We start from the raw sequence: 18,958 nt of genomic DNA, 5'->3' as shown, positions 1-18,958 counted from the left end.
GTCCAACTACAACCCACGTGCGCGCTCCTACGCGTATGGCGTCGAATTAAACCGAAGTTGGCAGGCTAATCAGAATGTACCGGCTTACAATATATCGAGCGCGATTCGCCGTAATTAAAATGATCCCCTGGTCGCGTTTTATCGGCGAGTATGGCGATTCGTACAGCTTAATAGCGGCAGAGCCAATCGCAGCGTCGAATCGAATACGATCACGCCGCGAGGGAGATTAAATCAGCTCGCATTGCAAATTAAATTCGAATGATGCGCCGCCCGTTTATCTTGTTACCGATTGGTACAGCCTAATAATTGAAATTTCGCGAGGGTCAAACCGATCACGAACGACAGTCAAAAGCTTCGTGCATTGTCTTTTGCATGTGTGCGGACGAAATCTATTGCGAATGGAATATGTAGGTGAGTATGTACGAGTATGCATGTATGGAATTGCGAGCATGAATGGGCCTTATTCGATAATTCCGCTGGAATATGGAGGCAACGATCCACACTTGCGGTTGTCCAAATCGTTAAGTAGCGATTGGACGGTTCTATTGATTCGATGGCGTGCAAGTGACATTGGTGGTTCCCTACACTGTTGGCGAATCGGAAACTACATCACCAGCTATTTTCTCAGGGAGGAAATCCCATGATTGTCAGAACTTGGTTACGTTTGTGTCCATACACAAAGTGACCGCTGTGTAAATGTTTGAAGCGACAAAGAAACCAATTTTGTGAGGAAATGTGGAATCTTCATTATTTTGATGTTGAATAATGTGCATACATAATTTGGTAATTTGATAATTTGGGGAAATGACGTGATTATTTTGTTTCCCAGAATTTCGTGTTATTGTATATTAAATCGTCGTTCGAAATTGTTTAATAAAATTTTATACAGAATGACGTCGAGTTAACTTACCAAGCGATGACAAATTTCAGTAATTTAGTAAATTTGGAGTTTATACGACTTCAATGTCAAGTGTAATTATATTAAAAAGTTAACGAAAATTTCGTGTATTGCAATATTTCGTTTCGTATCATCATCATGAATTACTATTTATTAACTATTACTGGGAATTATATGAGGCAATTTTGTCGCTGTTTCCGACGATATAGTTTGGCAGAAACTTAATTTAATAATTTGAGAAATGTACAATATTACTTCCCAAGAGCTTACGCGCTATTACATATTAATTTATTACTTGCCATTATTTGGCGTAATACCATTTACTGCCACTATGAATATACTATATATATACTATATCTACACTATGTATATTCGAGAAGAAGATAAATCTTGGTAATTGGAAAGATTTAAAATTTGTATAACTTTGGCTTGATATGTGAAGACAATTCAATGAATCGAGAAATCGACAGTTTTCCAGAGTCGTGCATTATTATTTATTACATTTTCAAACAGGATCATTTGGTAGAATTTTGCCGTCCCAAAAATATTGTTCGACCGAAACATATACCGAAATTGGCTCCATAGCAAGTCTTGTATTAACAAAACGTACTGTAATTACACAATGCATTCGTTCTGTATGCAACGGGACAACAATGAAAATTTACTGCACCTCGTTTTGCAAAACACGGTCAGTGTACAGTGCCAACTAAAAGTACCGGATTATTCAACCTACCGGTGCATTTCATAACGGCAGCAACGTACTTTCGTACTCATCGCCGTTTCCCAGCTGTAAACTTTTAAACTATGGGATATATCACCTTTTGTGTTCGGCTCACTGTTGCATTTTACAATCCGCGAAGTTTACGCTTAAAGACCTGCAACCTAGTTTAGCTTCAAACCGGCAGATAAACAGTCGTCATTCTATGTAAATTTATTCGATATGTAAATTTTTGAGCCTTATATCTTAAAAGCTAACTAAAAAACAAATTAACTAAAAACCAAAAGATAGCACTTATTGTTTCACCTTTTATCAATCGTGCATCACGAAATAAGCTATTCGTGAAAACACGCACACTGAAATTTGCATGAGAAAAAATTCGCTTGGCGACAGTGGAAAATTGTAACGCGTAAAATTCCACGTTCGTTTACGCGGATCATGCGTTCTGGTAATCCCGGCGGATGTTGAAACGTCGAGGAAGCGAAAAATTCACTACGATAACGAAAAATCATGGCGAACGTTGCAACGAATAACGAGAATGCGGTCTTTTCCCTGTAAAAATGTCACTAGCAACTGTTGACGGAGCTGTGGTACGGTTCTACGGCGATACAAGCGAGTCAATCGCACGTGCTCCTGATATTTTCCGATGGTGCAACGTTTGTCTGGCGAATCCAAGAACCAGCCAACTGCGAACAACGAATTCAACGCGTGTACATGGAGAAAGTATCGTCGATTGCGAGGCTGTTCGCGTTGCTCCATCGAATTAAAGGCGATAACAAAGTGAAATCGAATCAGACGAACGAGAAGGAAAGTGGTTCTAGATAGAGTCAAGCGCTTGGCTAATTGAACAGTCGATAATTTCTTCATTGCCCTATTTACAATGGGAATATTTGCATTGAAAATACTCTGTCTGTGAATTTGGCAAATTGTGGGATAACAGTCTAAGTTTAAGAAACCAAGAATGTTATATCCTCAGAATATCTTTGAACGTGGAATAAATCCAGGCATTTTTTAAATTAAAGGGAATTTGGTTTTTTTCTCAAATCGGATCAAGTTATATGGAATGCTTAAATTGGAAAGATGAAATTTAACGAGAAGCCATAGAATTAATTCGATTGTTAAAAGTGCGATGACAATGAAGGAGAATAATTACAAAATCTATCGTATAAGAAACGAGAGACGGTTCAAAGGGACAATAATTCTTGATGAAGGCAATAATCTCTTTCAATCGGGAAAGAGTCAGCCTTTATGTTCAACGACTGACATTCTGAATGACCAATTCCGACTGGTCCAATTTGCACAATTTACGCGGTTCGATTTCGCGAAAAACTCGAACGGTTATTGGCTGGCGAAATGTTCACGGTCCACGAATTCCTCAACGCCGAATTTCAATCCCAGCCATTTCGCAACTTTGTTCTCTAATTACAATCCCTGTCGAACTTTTATTTCACAAATAACCAGAAATACAAATATATTATCGACCAGTAAAATCCTCGATAAATTGAATTAATTAACAAAATTTAGTATTGGCATTCATATATATAGTTGATACTCATTTCTAATTATTAATATTTGCTTGACGTTTATAAATATCCAAAACGATAAATATATCACAGACTAATCAAATTTTTATACAATTCTTTTAATTTTAGAAATCAACAGCATTAATATCTACAGCGACGAGTACATGTATAAATTGATACATATTCTTCTGATAATTTCATTTATTTAATTCACGTGATTATTGTTGTTCATATATTTCAACTTTACTTTTGTTTACTGTTTTCACTTTGAACAATCATCTCAATGTCTCTTTGAACAATATCTCATTCCACAATGTAATGATATTAATTCAGGGACTCGCAATACATATTTTATGTGGGTTATGAAAACAAAATATTGCAATTTATATGTTTGTTACTGTACACCATCGGTGCATTTCAAATTAAAACATTTGCCTTATTTTCATATATCACTGACTAATGAAATTCTTATAAAAGTTTATCAGCATCGTAATTATATAGCACCAAAAATCCTAACACTGTAGTCTACATACATTATTTATAGTATTAAATACTCATGTCTCATTAAAGTAGTTTCTATGTTTTCAAGAAGAAACACAGCCACGAACATACTTGTAAATAATATAGTCAGTAAAATCCTCATAAAATTTCCCTAGCACCAAAAACTCACAATAGGAATTTATATGCATTATCAATAATTCTATGTATCCATTCCTAATTACAATATCTTTCCCACTTTTGCAAAAAGCTTGAATTGTACATAATAGATAGCTAGTAAAATTCCCATAAAGATCCCTCGTCCGAAAAATTGTGGCATTACTATCTAAATATACCTATATACCATCAATTTCCTTGCACAGTCCGTATAACGTTTATCGAGGCACCATAACCGCGTCAGCGTCCCCATAGACGGTCACAATAAACAGGAAATAGCGTGTCCCGAGAGAAATTACATAGAGTGGCCATTCTTATCAGATACAGGACTTTTCCGTGCAAGATAAATCAGTTAAGCGTAATTTCTCTTGGCAAACTGGAGCTCGACTAAACGGCGTAAAGGGTAGGTATTACAGTATAATCAAGGAAACATATGGGTTTCAAATCAAATTCACGTTACGCAAATATCCATCGAATTCTTTTCAACAAACGAAAAGCTTTTCGGCTGTAGAAAAATAGCTACTGCAACCGAAAAGTTCTATCGTATCGCGTACATCGAATGACAGTTTATTTTCTCGGCTAAATTCAGAGAATTTGTCGCATCGAAACGAGTAATCCCGTTGCAACGCGCATGCCATCGGTGGGGATCAAAGTGCACGCGTTAAATTGCTGCCGTCATGAAAGACGAGAGGACACAGACTGGCGAATTCCCTGCCAAACCGCGTCGAAACCCAGAACGGGCCCGGGTGCATTCGAACGCGTGAACGCAACATTCCAGAAACCGCTACTCTAACAAGGACAGACACTTTGGCCCATTGACGTCACGCTGCGTCTCTAATCACTGCATCACGTTCTGTGCACATACGTACAGAGCGCACGGGATGCGCGAAATACCACGCAAGGTTCGACGCGTTTAAAGGGTAAATAATGAGAAAATTTTCCTGTAATTTTCACGACGGGTTCCGATTTTTCGAAGCGAGTTATCACATCAAAGGTCGCTTTTTCAACACCGCGTAGTGACTGCCATTCTCGTCACGTTGTATGAAAATATGTTAAAAATTGAAAAGCGCCCGCGTTTAACAGGCATTGATAATTAATGTGAGTTTTAGCACACGTGGCGCTTTGAATTTTATAATCGTTTTATATCACAGCGCTGCTTCGAAAACTACAGATCTCACGGGATAAAATATTTCCGGAGAAACGAAACTTCTGATTATTCCATTTGCGGTGAGTTTCAGTGAATCGCGCGGGATTTCGTACGATTAATATTAAAAGGCCACATTTTTCTAACTTAAACGCGAAAACAAAGTACATCCTCTCTTTTATCCCGTAGACACGCGTAGCTTTGATTACTCTTGGCGAAAAAAACCTGACACGATACAGGGGTTTACCACCTTTGAACTTTTAATTGCGCTCCAAACGCGATTTACATTTTTTAACCATCCGACCGAGAGACTTAAAACACGTCCGGTTTTCTCCCAGCGATTCACCGCGCGAAAGTTACCGGCTATTTGTTCCTCTCGCAGACAAGATTAAACGGAAAAAGGATTTTCCTTTCTTTCTCTCTCTTTCTCTCACCCTCTTTCTTTTACTAGATATCTTTTTGGATTGAAAATTTGTTCCTGCATACAGGAGCGATGAGACTATGATACAACACGCGCGGTGATATCCGTGCTTTGAAACTTGAATGAATCATCTTTGACACACGAAGCAGACAGGCTCCTTGGTTTGACGAAGAGATAAAATGGGAGTAACTTTATGAAAAAGTCAAAGTATGCTAGGTTGAGGTAGAGTTATTTGGGCCAGAAGGGTATTTTAGTGAAGGTAAGTAATTTGTCTTGCAATTCACTAAATTCGGTTATGAACAATTTTTAACTTCTTTAATTTAACTCTCTTAAAGGAACAAATACAGTTAATACTCTTAGTTGTAATTGCCATACTTCAGCAATGCAATTTCGTTAGTTCTTACATACTACAATATATCGTTGCTGATTCAAATAACATCACTGTAGTGTTAGTCGAATTATTTTTTCAAATACACACTTTACCATATCCTAAAATGTGGACGCGAAATCGCGACAATTTGAAAAGAAACACACGCGCGAGAAAATAGAAGGATCGAAGAAACTTCATGGGATGCCTCTTAAAAAATAAAAGACAAGAAGAAAGCAGAAAATACTTTAGCAAAGTTTCGGTACTTGTACGACCCGTCGACCTTTCTCAGGCTCCTTAATGATCATTAGTGCGACGCGAGTGTAGCAACACGCTCATGTGCTGGCTCATATAAGAATCATCATACGTTTTTGAAGTCTGTCTTAAATTCATCTCCGTGACGAGACTGCTTTCTGGACAATGAAATCATTTTGGGTCATCTATATCGTTCTCTCCTGTGTATACGTTTATTGAAATCCAATGTTGTGTTAACGCAACGTTTCATTTCTAATTTATATTATTCCAATCTATTCTTAGATTATAATGCACCTCTGTAAAGTATTTACTATTTCACTATATTTCCGTACCTTGGCAAAATAAAATGCAACTTATTTTATTTACGTTTCCTAATAACGTTGCACTTATCCAGCTTTCGTTAATTATTCCACCGCTTGATCAAAATTATCCGAAATCTTGGACCAAACTGATTCCAAAAAGGAATTTAAATTTCCTATTTTATATACCAAGCTTTATACAAAATATTTTTACAACAATATCACATTACACTTTTAGCTTATTCACGCAGATAGTGAATTTATCGACTTCGTTAACTATTCGCATTGAAATCGAAAGATTAGAAATGAAATGAAAGATATAGAAGAACTCGACACAATTTTACTTTCTTCTTTTCTTCGAGCCCTTGCTGGTGGCCTGAGAGAATATGTTCCTCACTTCCGGAAACGGTTCGTGAGAAGGCTTCGCTTTGGGCCGTGGGAAACCTAGGCGAACAAACGGATCGTTACTAAAATGGAGCCTCCGTACGTTGGCTCCTACCGCGATAAGCGGCCAAGAGTACCGATAAGAAAACGCAGGATAATCCATCGCACGTCTTTGGGTAGAAACCGATAGTAAAATTCCTTTACGAGAGATCGACTGATCTCGGCCAGACCGAGATTCACCTCGTTACACGGATCCCCCATAAACTTGCTCCGGTTTATTATATACGTATACATAATATACATATATGTACATATAATACATAATTAAACCAACTTCTACAGACAGATCAAATTTTAATAATTCAGCGTCTACCAGTTTCCTTCGCCCGTAATAGTAGGAAATCATAAACTGGAATTTCGAGAATATTATGGGTTTTTCGTCCTATAGGGTGTAAAATATTTCATTTGAATTTCCGATTTTAGTGAGAAGAAGGACTGTCAACGATGTTATTAAACTACAAAGGAAACGAGGAGGATGCAACGGGGGTATTAATTATCTTCTTCCGTTGTTAATATGATAGAACTTTGATTATTAGAACATCGATTAAGTTAATAGGTTATTGGAAACTAATTAGTCGATTAATTTAATAGATTTTTGGAAACTAATAATTTAATAGATTTTTGATTAATGAAAGGTGTGTCTCTTGTCTGAGGATGGTCGCTTATAAGAATAATTAGTAAATAAAAAGGGGAACTGGAAGAAATACTTACATCACACAAAATAATTTTCCCTTTTAGACGAAATTGTTTTAATATACAAAAAATTATGCAAAAATTTAATTACCCGAACAACATGTGCTGCGATTAATTTGAATAACCCATACTCTACTTTATTCTAATAGACACAACACGAATTGATTGTCACGATCGAGATTCTTTTTCTTTTTATTTCTTTAGACTGTATGATGTACTTTTTAACTAACTTTTTTATCTAGTTTAAGAACGTAAGAAAATAATATAGGATGCTATATAAAAAATACAAGAGAATTTTAGTTTTCTGTTTTCAGGTAAGAAGAATGCATTCAAAGACACCTGTCAAAACTAGTTTAAATATAGTATTATTCCATTAATTCCTTCCACCCCCTATTTATGAGTTACACGACCTCAGAAAGGCTAAGAAATGTACGTCTCATTCACAGAAACGTGAATATGGCCTCGACCAACGCAACGAAATCAAACGAAATCAAATACAAGGAACGCGGGCCGACCTCGAAGGACGGCGCAACAAAAATCTTCAATTCCCTCTACGGCACGAAAGTAAAGCACTTGGAACGATCTAGGGCTCGAGTTCAGAGCAACAAGAATGCTTTGGTACAACCTTTCGCGAAGTAGAGCGCTCAATGAAAGGCAAATAATTAACCCGACATCGAGTTCTGGCTCGTGATAATGTCACAATCCACAATTAATCATGTAAGTAAACGCAATTAAACTTCTGTAAACACGAAACTCCAACTGTACGTGGCCACTAAACCTATGTCTCTCAATTTGTGTAGCTTCCTCATCGCGTCCTTCTTTTTCTTCTTTATTATCTTTCCCTTCGTCCTCTCATTGATTTTCACTTTTACTCTTTTCTTCTTCTTTTTTTTTATTTTACTTCCCCCCTTCCTCCTTTTTTCTGATGAATGTGCTTTAGTGAGTGCACTAGCGGGATGCATTAGCCGGTAATTGCTACAGCTGGAAAAATGGCACTTGCTGGAAAAACGATTGGCCACTTCTGGCTGATTGCGGAGTCTCAATTGCGTACGTGCACCACAGCCACAATTCGATATGTTCGAATGGATGTTGCTGAATAATGGTAACCAGACACTTTTCGTTTCGAATGTGGTAATCAAATTAAGAAACTTTTACCCGAAACTTGGATTTCGCTCGCGGTGAACGAGTTTTTATCGAACTTCGTTTCCACGTGAAAATCTAATGGAAATATGAATAGGAGATCGAGCATTTGCTGTTGGAAGCTACGTACGAAAGATAATAGAAATTTAAAACCAATAATGACAAAGCTGTCCATCTCGAGGAAGTTTATAAAGAAATAACTAAGAAAGCAGAAGAAATACAGGTGACTTTACAATCTCTTTGCTGTTTATGAATCTACGTTATTATATTTTCATTCTTTGATGTCCAAAGTACAGCTAGTGATATGAAATGAATCTTTCATAAAATTAAAAATTTGTCGTGGAATTAACCTGTTTGATAAATATCAGATTTTGTATTACAATAGATATTTAATTAAAATTAATAATATCAAATGATGGAGAGTGTAATTGAAATGAATAATTATATTAACATTTTGTAATCATCTTTCAATAACTTACCCTTCGCCAAAATCTTCATTTGTCTGTCCGTGTCTTTTAATTCACGTCCGTGTAACGGAGGTGTATTCACGAATAAATAACGAAAAGATACACCAGGATCATCGTCACACTCTTTTAAGATAGATAGAGCGCACTAAAACCCAATAAATTTGATTATTTTTCACGAGTAGCTCCATTACTCTTACTTTGCGATGTTTGATTATTTCATTGTGTATAAAACTCCGTATAAACTCTCCAATTTTCTAACATAAGCGTTTTATATACCTGCAGTATCTCAATATCGGACAACATCAATGTCGACGGTACATCAGATTTGACCTTAAATTCTTCGCTACCTCTGCTACTAATTTCCCCGAAATAGCTGCTTTTTCGTATCGAATCTCTACTTCCGCTCCTAGTCGACGGAGTGTCGAGAACTGGTTCGTCTACGACCACATAAAGTCTACAGAAAAATATTTCACGTTAATCAAATCATCAACCTTTTACGAGCTATCCTTATTTTATTTGGTATTAGCAGAATTGGTTCAAAGAAAAAATTAGGTTGTTCGGAAAGTTCGTAATCAATATATTTTTTTGCGTATATCGTGAGATTAAACAAATGAAAATTTATTTGGAACTTGTCAAGAATAATGGAAACTAAAAAAAGTTAACAATAAATTAATATCTCACATATGAAAATCACTGGAGAAAATTTTATAGGTTCATTTTTTTCCATTCTCTTATTTTAACCTTTTGTTTAAAAAACTTTATTTTAATATGATTAGTAGCTAATAGCAGCTAAAATTTTATACAAAAACAAAAGTATAATTATTAGGAGAGGGTATTAAGGTATCATGACAAGCAATATTTTTAAAATTATGAAGAGGATAGAAAAACATGTACTTAGCATTGACACAAAATAGAAAAATAATATTGGTAACTTCAGATTGATTGACGGCTGAACTTTAAACTTACTTTTTCCGTAATAAATGAAAAATGTAACATGTCATATTCCTCCGTTATATTCGTCATATAATATTGTTGTAATTTAGCAAGTAAAAGGGAATACTTTGTACGCTATCATTGTTATGGGCTTCACACTTCGCTCTTATGCACCGGAATCACCCGGCAGTCGAACAAGAAAGAACAAAATAATATCACAATACGTAACAATGATTTGCTTGAGGCCACGACAGGTGTGGAGAATATATCAATTCTATGTCCACTTTAACAAATGTAATTCCAGTATTATTTGTTTCAGTCCCTAATAAATTTTATGAAAAATTCCGATCGTTTTCCAAAGAGAGAAACCATGTGAGTAAAAAAGAAAAGAAAAACGGTGCATATATTGTTCCACAGAATGATTGATCTACCAAAATACATGAAGTTCGAATTTTTGTTACATTTCTCTACGAACTTTCCGAATAGTTCGACAAAATCGCCAAACGTATGGCGATTTTTCGTGGAACGGGGATACTCGAATCCAACAAGTTGATTATAATCGCGAAGCATTATGTTTACTTTGGACTGCATATCAGCTCGAAGCCACCTTTAAAGCTGATAAAGTTGTACACGGGCACGTAGTCCCGCTCGGAGATCCGGCAATAAATTCTGAACGGTTGCTCGTCGCAGATTGTCTCGACCTGTGCGAATATCGTGATGCACGTGACCGAATCAAATGAAAATTTATTAACGTTTATACGATTCGCGAACATATTTCTGTCGAATTTTTTGCTGTCAACGACGTTCGATGCAAATTATTATTATACGAATTACAGAGACAAGCTATCGTAAATCTTCTATTTAAAAACCAATTCCACGACTGACCAAACTCGCCTTTCTATCAATTCCATTTACCTTTCAATATTGATATTAACACACAATGCCCCACAAGAGGATTCGAACACATATCATTGAAAATTTTAAAGACGAATATAATATAGCGAATGTTATACGGAACTTTTTGGAATTTCATTAGCACCTTAACCTAGACACATGATTATATCGGTAAAGTTTGAAACAAATCCAAGAACGTAACATCTAAAAGTTACAAGCATTTATTACAAACGTGCACTTAGTAAGAAATTAGACAAACATATAATTAATGTTGAAACTTCTCACGAAATACTGTGGCTTACGAGTATAATCTTTGTTGATTTTGGGGAAGTGTATACTTGCAATGAATATCCTGTATATTTATGCTATACAAATCTTCAGATTCGATTCGAGTTTTGCCAATATGGTCATGACAATCGTTGAAGTGCTAATGAAATTTCCAAATGTTTTATATAATACGTATGATATATTCAGAAAATATTTCTATAAAATCAAACATTTTTATGAACCAGTGAGAAGTTCATAAAGTTAGGTTTGAATATAATAAATCAATTATTGCGCAAAATTTGAAATGATGGGAAATAAAAGAGGAATCTGTTTTTCACAGTCGAAAAGCTTTTGTATCGTGTACCAAAGAGTTGGAAACGATGTTCCTTCATTTTTCAATATTTTTGTGCGTGCATTCGACTGTAACGTTGAGATAAATCGACACCGGTTCCGTTGTAGATGAGAAATTTTCCATTTATGAAACGGTTGAAAGGTATAATGAAAGCGGCGAGAGCTCTATCACGATTAATATTAAGTGGATTAAATATTGAATGCGCATTAAATTAAATTGCCTTCAATCAGCTGTGAACGTGAAACAACCGAGGATGCTGGAATACCTCCGAAAACGATCATGTCGATAACATTCATGGTCAGTTTAAATAATTCAAACACTAAAAATACAGATAGAGCCTTGATCCTTTGAATACGTTCAAGAATATGCCATATTAACAAACAAAACTGACTTACAAAAATATTCGAACACTTGTATATTCTCATTTTATGAATATAAAATACAAATATATAATAAAAAGAGACTTATCAAAAAATTTAATAAGATACAAGAATAGAATGGTAGATAAATAAAATAAAATCAAAACCTTATAGATCATATCACATGTCTAAGATTTTTTAAGCATTTTTTACTAACAATAGATATATGTTTGCAATATCTTATAAATATTTTGTAACTTTTACATACATTTTCAGACTGGTTTTAAATCTGACCAATACAATCACGATAGTTATGTCTCACCACGGTGCTAACGATATTTCAAAATATTTTATACAACACATACAATTATATATATGAAATATTTCTATGATAAGTGTTTAAACTTTCGTGTAACCAGTGTATAATTTCAACATCGAAACGTGAGTATTATTTTATACCGAATAGGAAAAAGAAGCAGTATTGTGCAATACTATAAAAAAACTATAAAGTATCAAATATATTAAATCACGGATGGTATCGAAGGTATTCCAACGTTCCACTGGGTATTAGAAGATAGAAAATAGTACGATACATCGATGAAGAGATCGGTAATGTCTGGGAAATGTTCGTTCCTCAAGGTTATTGTCGTTCTCTCGATGGTCATACTGGGATTTCGCACGACGGTCACGTTAACTTCCAGGACCCGACGTAGCAACATAACTGCACACCATAGAAACTTCTACTCTTACAGAAATCTCGAATTTTCTTTCCATTTTGTCTTCTCACATGCTTCTTAAATTTTGTCAACTTCCAAAGATACCAAAAGACATATAAACATTTCACACACACACATATATATATATATATCTTTAAAACGAAGTGAAATTGTCCCTGAAGTTTCGAGCAATTTAATGATTCTCGACATTCACGGTTGATACACGGATAAAATCATTCTATCGAAAGGAATTTTTTTGTTTGTTACCTTTTCCTTGGACAGTCAGCGGATTTTCGCAGTTATATTCGGTTATACGTCATCCATCCTTCCAATTCTATTCGAGTCACAACAAAAATTCCAAGGCGGTGGGGAGGGGGGGGCGGGGGTAGAAAAGAAAAACTTGGCCAACCAAACGAAGGACCATTGATTCGGCGTTACGATTTCAAGAGGGTCACGGCAATCCCACATAACTCATGCCTTTTTCTCCTCCACGACCACGATATTCCATCCTTGATGACCATACAGAAACGTCCTGAACGGAATTCGAACGTTTTGTAGCACAAGTAACACGTCCCCCTGAGGTAATCCGATCTTTTGATAAATCGTTCTCGGTTTCCTTTCAAAAATCCTTTTTCAAAAATGTTTACGCTTGTCCTCGTAACGCCACGTTTTTATCCCAAACTTTTTCAAAGTGGAATAAGAGAGAGATTCGCCGACGATCGTGGACGCAAAGATTCCTCTTCAAGTTTTCAGAATGATTCGAAATAATTCGCTGATTTCAATTCGAACGTAGGAAGGAATTAGAGCGCATCACATTGGAAAATCCTTTAACTGCGTCTATATATTTTCGAGAGCGTTATTCCGCGCGCTTGCGTTTTCGTGTTTAACCAACTGCTTGGAAAACGTTGATTAACGGGAACAGATATTCTGTAATGTATACGCGTGATTGTTATTGGAAAGAAATGAAAATTACGTAAACGTTGGAAATGGTGCACCGAGAAAATTTAATTTAAAGAATTCTCTAAGTAGGTCCTGAAACACCGCGCCCGTTCATTGCGATGTTGTTCCAATGCCCTACTTATCGAATTGAGCACAATGGTAAGTAGAAAAACAATTCCATGCTATGAGTTCTTTTGACTTTATCCTATTACGCGGAATGGCAGACAACACTGGAATTTCTATCTCGTTTGTACGATTGTTTGCGGAAATCGTAAGAAGCGATATTAAAAAATGAATCGCCATAAGCATTAACGAATTTCAACAATTATCAAGAATTTTTCTGTCGTTTCAATTTCTCTCCATTGGAAATCCAACGTGTAACAATCTTGATAATTTATTACCGATTCCTTAAATATTTATTCTAAATTTCGTAGAATATTATATTCAAGATTACTGTTTAAAAAATGTGAAATCCTCTTCTTTCGTAAAAATCCCAGCCAACAGCGAATAATCAATAATCAATAACAAGTGAATAAAAATAATTTCACAATTACCAAGAATCCTTTTTCAATTTCACTTCTCAATTTCCCTCCCTTTTGTAAAAATTACATCCAATTGTCATCGTTGCGAACGTCGACGAATTAAAATAATTGCACAATCGCCGGCTCGATAATTGTTCTTCCATCTGATTTCTCAATGTCGAAAGCTCAACAGATTAGACGATTAAAATTTCCCCCTAAATTGTTTGATTTAAATCTTCTAGAATATTAAACTCAAGATTATCGTTCAAGAAATTGCACATCCGCTTCTTTCGCAAAAATCCCAGCGAGCAATCATCTTAATTTTAACTTCCTTCATCTCCATAAACCCCTTCATCTCCACTCGATGAATTGATCCAGCACCTGAACTCGCGGAAACGGAAGTTCTGGACTCCTGATGAATATCCCGAACGAGGGCTGTCGAGTACCGATGGCCCCTTTCGGCCCCATACATATTCGAGTGGCGTCCTCCCGGTTTGATCCACCGAAAGCGGCCGTTTTTGTGATGGAAATGTCTCTCCGGTGTTGCTCCGCTCGTTCTCCCCAACTCGTCACGAATTTCCTACCCTTGGTTCCCGGATAAACACCTCCGGTCCAACCGGAAGGCGGAAAGAAAATCAATGCCGGTTTTCTCCCGATTGATGCGATGTTGGAAATCGAACGAAGATCACGATCAATTCGCGTTACTAATATTTAATCGACTTGATCGCAGCAATCCGTAACCACTTCGAAAATAATTGTCGAGACGAGATGGTTCTCTGGAGTTGAAGGTTGGCTATCGAGCCAAGTGGTTGTTGCTTCCTGTTCCCGTGGAAATTGAAAATTAAAACAGGTCAGGCCAAGTCGGCCTGCAAAGATAGCTTGCATCGCGTCAAGATAGATGACGAAAGATTCTTCCTCTGGTTTCACAGAAAATTGCTAGGGCAGATAGGATGAGATACTAATGCAATTTCTTGTTCCGAGATGGATCAATTTGGTTTGAAGAATTATATGGGTAATTTTAAGGCGGAGAAATAATCGTTGATTTTTAAGTGGAACTGAAAGTTTCGTTCCCTCTAGTATTCAAGCGTAAAATTAACCAAACGATGAAAGAGAATGAACATCGGCGATAATGCTTTTCTTTATTTGATTAAATTGCAAATTATTGTAACGTTTTATTTCACTTGTATCGCCACGCGTTCTCTGCCAAAGGAATTCCAATTTTCTCGACAAATGGTCAAACGTGTTCGCTCGAGATCACGTTTCGAACCTTTTTAAACTACGTTCTGCCAGCGCACCGCAAAAAAGCACGCGCATGTTTCCCCCAGAAAGAGATCTTGCTCTCGTGTATGCGTAGATATAATATTTATACCAGCAGACGCAATCGTTCGTAAATAACATTCGATTGCACTGACGAATTCGATACTTTGTAACCACTGAAACAATACTTTTTATCGCACGGAATAAAATACAAAAGAATCCTTTACAACGTAAAACACATATTGCAATGTTACACAATCTATGTGTTATTGTCTTCCATTGACATTTATATCTTCATCGTTCGTGATATAACAATTTTTAATTGCTGCTTTGTAGTTATAAATGGAAGATTCTGCGAATAACGTGATTTTATCGATTTACAAATGATTTAAAAATAACAACGTTTTTAAAATGTTTGATATCTCAAAATCCTACGCTCCCTTTCGTATAATCTACAGAATGTGTCTCGTTAAATTTGCCAGCGATTCAGCAAGTATCAGGGAAAAGTCCCTTTCAATGGACCTTCGAGTATAAAAACCGGTACTTTTTCCAGGCAACCATAACAGCGATCCAATAACGGCATGTACTCGTTATTTCAAACCTCCTCGCAATTTTCCAATCCACGAAAATCGATATGCACCATGGAAATAGAATTCTGTTACAATATTCTATGTCCTTATTGTCTTATAGGATGTTTTTCGTTGAATGTGTCCGCGGATCCCTTTACATTTACTTCCTAACAATAATATCGTTCTAAGAATATTAGAACAATATTGTTTTATTTTATTTATAAATATACGAAAGGCACTAAATATTCACAGGTCCTTCCATTGTATCTTTGAAAATATTGATAATACACACGAAGGAATAAAATTCTTCGGCACTCTTAAGTTTATCTCGTCGATGATTTGCAAAAATTCACAGAGAAACCTTGTAAAGAAATTTCTTATGCGAAGGACAATATTTTTCCCAACAACGGGTGCCAATCCAACAACTGAAACCTACAAGGGCTTTAATTACGCCCGCTGCAAATATTTGCATTTCAAGTGGCTTTTGCTTGTCTGCATAATGTTTGACACAGTTGCAGCAACAGAGATGGGCTTAGCTGCCGGAGCACGCTTCTAAGTGCTACTACGAGAGGCTCACTTTGTAAACCATGTAACTCCATGATACTAACAATGAAAATCGCTGAAAAATTTCACATCGAATTTCCGTACATACGCATTTTTCTGCGGCCAGTGGAAAAAAATCTAATGACCGATTTCCATTTAGTACTGGCCAACTCTGGTCAAGCGACTTCTCGATAATCCGAGTGCACTCTGTTCATCGTTTCGTTATCCATTCGCTCGTGAAATGTTTTCAATTTTCAGAATATGGCTTCTATGGAGGTTACCCGAGCAGCTGAAGCAGCTTGAAATCCCATCGAATAATTTCCAACGCTCCTGTAACGGGCTCGTTTCCCATTTGACGAGTTTTGGCGAAGTACCATCGAAGTGGTATCCTGCCTTCTTGGCGATCTCCGTCGTGACGTATTTCGTATAACAAGAATACCACGTAACATCGCGAAATTGGGGCAACGTCCGTCAAACTGCGATTAAACTTACAAACTCTGTCCTTTGGTCGTTGTTATCAGTCGGCCTGGTTGGAAAGAGTCGTTGAAACGGATCTTTGTCTCCTTAGTGAGTCGTGTGTTCAAGTATTTTAGCACTCTACTGCAGTATATCTTGAGTGAATTAGAGGTTTTGCGTGATACGAAGGATAGCACGAAAGTAGAGCAAAGTTATATAGAACTGGAGTCCAAAATTGGAAACACAGGGGCGCGAGTGTTATCAGTTGCTCCATTTGTAATGACTGTATCTGCCTATCGACCTACGTTCCGCGATAAAACACACTTGACGTATATCCAGCTCGACCATTCGCAACGCACAAATCAGTCGACGTTAGATCACAAGGTTCGATTTTTCTTGGAATCCTGTTCGCGAGCAAGTTTCTTCATGAACAGATTACATGAATCCCCGGGAAACGCCGAATGAATGCGACAGGAAATTTGCTGGAAATCAAGTTAGAAAGCAACGTGTTAGCGTCGAATAATTTCATTGAACTCTGTACGATGAGCTTTCCAATATCAAGCTGGATTGTGTCCCGTTTGAAAATCCGATTGGCTATTCCCGGTTCGTTATCTGATTTGTCCTGTTATTTTGCGAAGGAAATGGAAAGAGAAGTAAGGCAGGCAGAACAGAGCGTTTTTTGTGTCCGATGGAAAACTCTGTTGCGATCAATCGGCCCGCATCGTTCTACGGGGACATCGAGAGTAAGTATCGCCGCAACAGCTTTTCGAAAAAAAATTTATTCCGCGCCGCTCGCTAGCTGGAAAGGGTTTTATGTACGGCAAGCTTTCACAAGCAATTTCCCGGGGGGGAGCGAATAACTGCGTATATCCCATAGGTGAGGTCTCTAACGTCGTTTTAACGACGCTACGCTGTCGAGAACGCTATGCGAACCAACGACGAGAAACAAGATTTTCGTTCGACCTACCAGCGACAAAAATAAAACTGTATCGGAAAATCCCGACTCTCTTTCACGATCCTCGTCGTAACATTGCTACGCATTTAAACAGGATTAGTGCAAACTGTCAGTACTCGTGAATTTTGCAGCAGCATTTTGTCTTTGCAAAGATTCGTACGTATCTACCGATTAATATACCCGAAGAGCAAATTTCTCCAAAGTTGTTGATTCGGCACTGTGAAAAACTACCTCAGATTGTGTGTTTCGAAATTTTCCAAAACCTTCCATTCGTATCTTCTCTCATTAAACCTTGGCACGTTTTTGCCATGAAAGGGACACCGAAACTCTTTAGTAATAATAATAATAATAATAATAATAATAATAAAGAACTATAAATACAAAAATAATACCAAGAAACTAAAATGCATTGTCCAAATCCGACAAATAACTATTAGGTGACACATCATCCGAGTATCGTCTTTCGAAGACCACAAAAACATGCAAAATCTGAAAAGTGTCACGAATCATACAGTCGAAGCCTTTAACACAACTATAATTTATTCAGAACCGCTTAATAGCGTTCAAACGTAAAGGTAATGATATTCTTTGAGGCAAAATACACCCGGGAAAACTACGAATTTTCTTATGAATATATTTTTAGGATGCACGGCCTTTAAAACGCGGTTTACTTCATGCCGATATCTCAAATGGTTGCCGAGATACGGGGCCTCAAAGTGCAAGCGTACAAGCGCTGAATTCTTGGATGCACCGTGACCTATTTTTTTTTCCAGTAACAGTAAAAAAAACTGTTGCGTCAGCGTTTACCGCTGACCAGTGCACGCAATGGGATACGAATTTGAGGAAGGTTTGTGATGTCGTGCGAGTGTCAGGTACGAGAAGTGCGACAAATTAAGTCTCGCTTTGAACGACAATATCTCGAGAACCGGAAGACGCTTCGGGACAAGATACAGAGCATTTTACGGGAGGGTGGCACTGCTTCTAGCGACATTCATTTGGTCCAGAAAAAGTGGTTATGTTCCGAATTATTGTGGATTAAGGTAAAAGAGGATTTGATAAAATATTGGAGGGAATATAGAGATTTTTTATGAGCTTTTGAGATAATTTTTTAACAAAATCATATAACGGTAGATATTATGAATGTTGCAAAGATGGAAGTTGCCTTAAAAATAAT

General features: G+C 36.8%; 1 protein-coding gene across 3 annotated transcripts in view; it reads right to left on the bottom strand.

Moving 5' to 3' along the window:
- Positions 1-18,958, bottom strand: part of LOC126872469 (uncharacterized) — a 140,515-nt gene that overhangs the window by 66,328 nt on the left and 55,229 nt on the right. The window contains exon 3 of one of the 3 annotated variants that reach the window (XM_050632449.1): positions 6,624-6,723. The exons of the other annotated variants lie outside the window; for them this stretch is intronic. The gene's annotated coding sequence lies outside the window, so the exon portion shown is untranslated. The remainder of the gene's footprint in view (positions 1-6,623; positions 6,724-18,958) is intronic. 3 annotated transcript variants of the gene reach the window in all.

Source organism: Bombus huntii, chromosome 13 (assembly GCF_024542735.1).
Source record: "Bombus huntii isolate Logan2020A chromosome 13, iyBomHunt1.1, whole genome shotgun sequence".
NCBI lineage: Eukaryota > Metazoa > Arthropoda > Insecta > Hymenoptera > Apidae > Bombus > Bombus huntii.
This window is presented reverse-complemented; position numbering and strand designations above follow the sequence as displayed.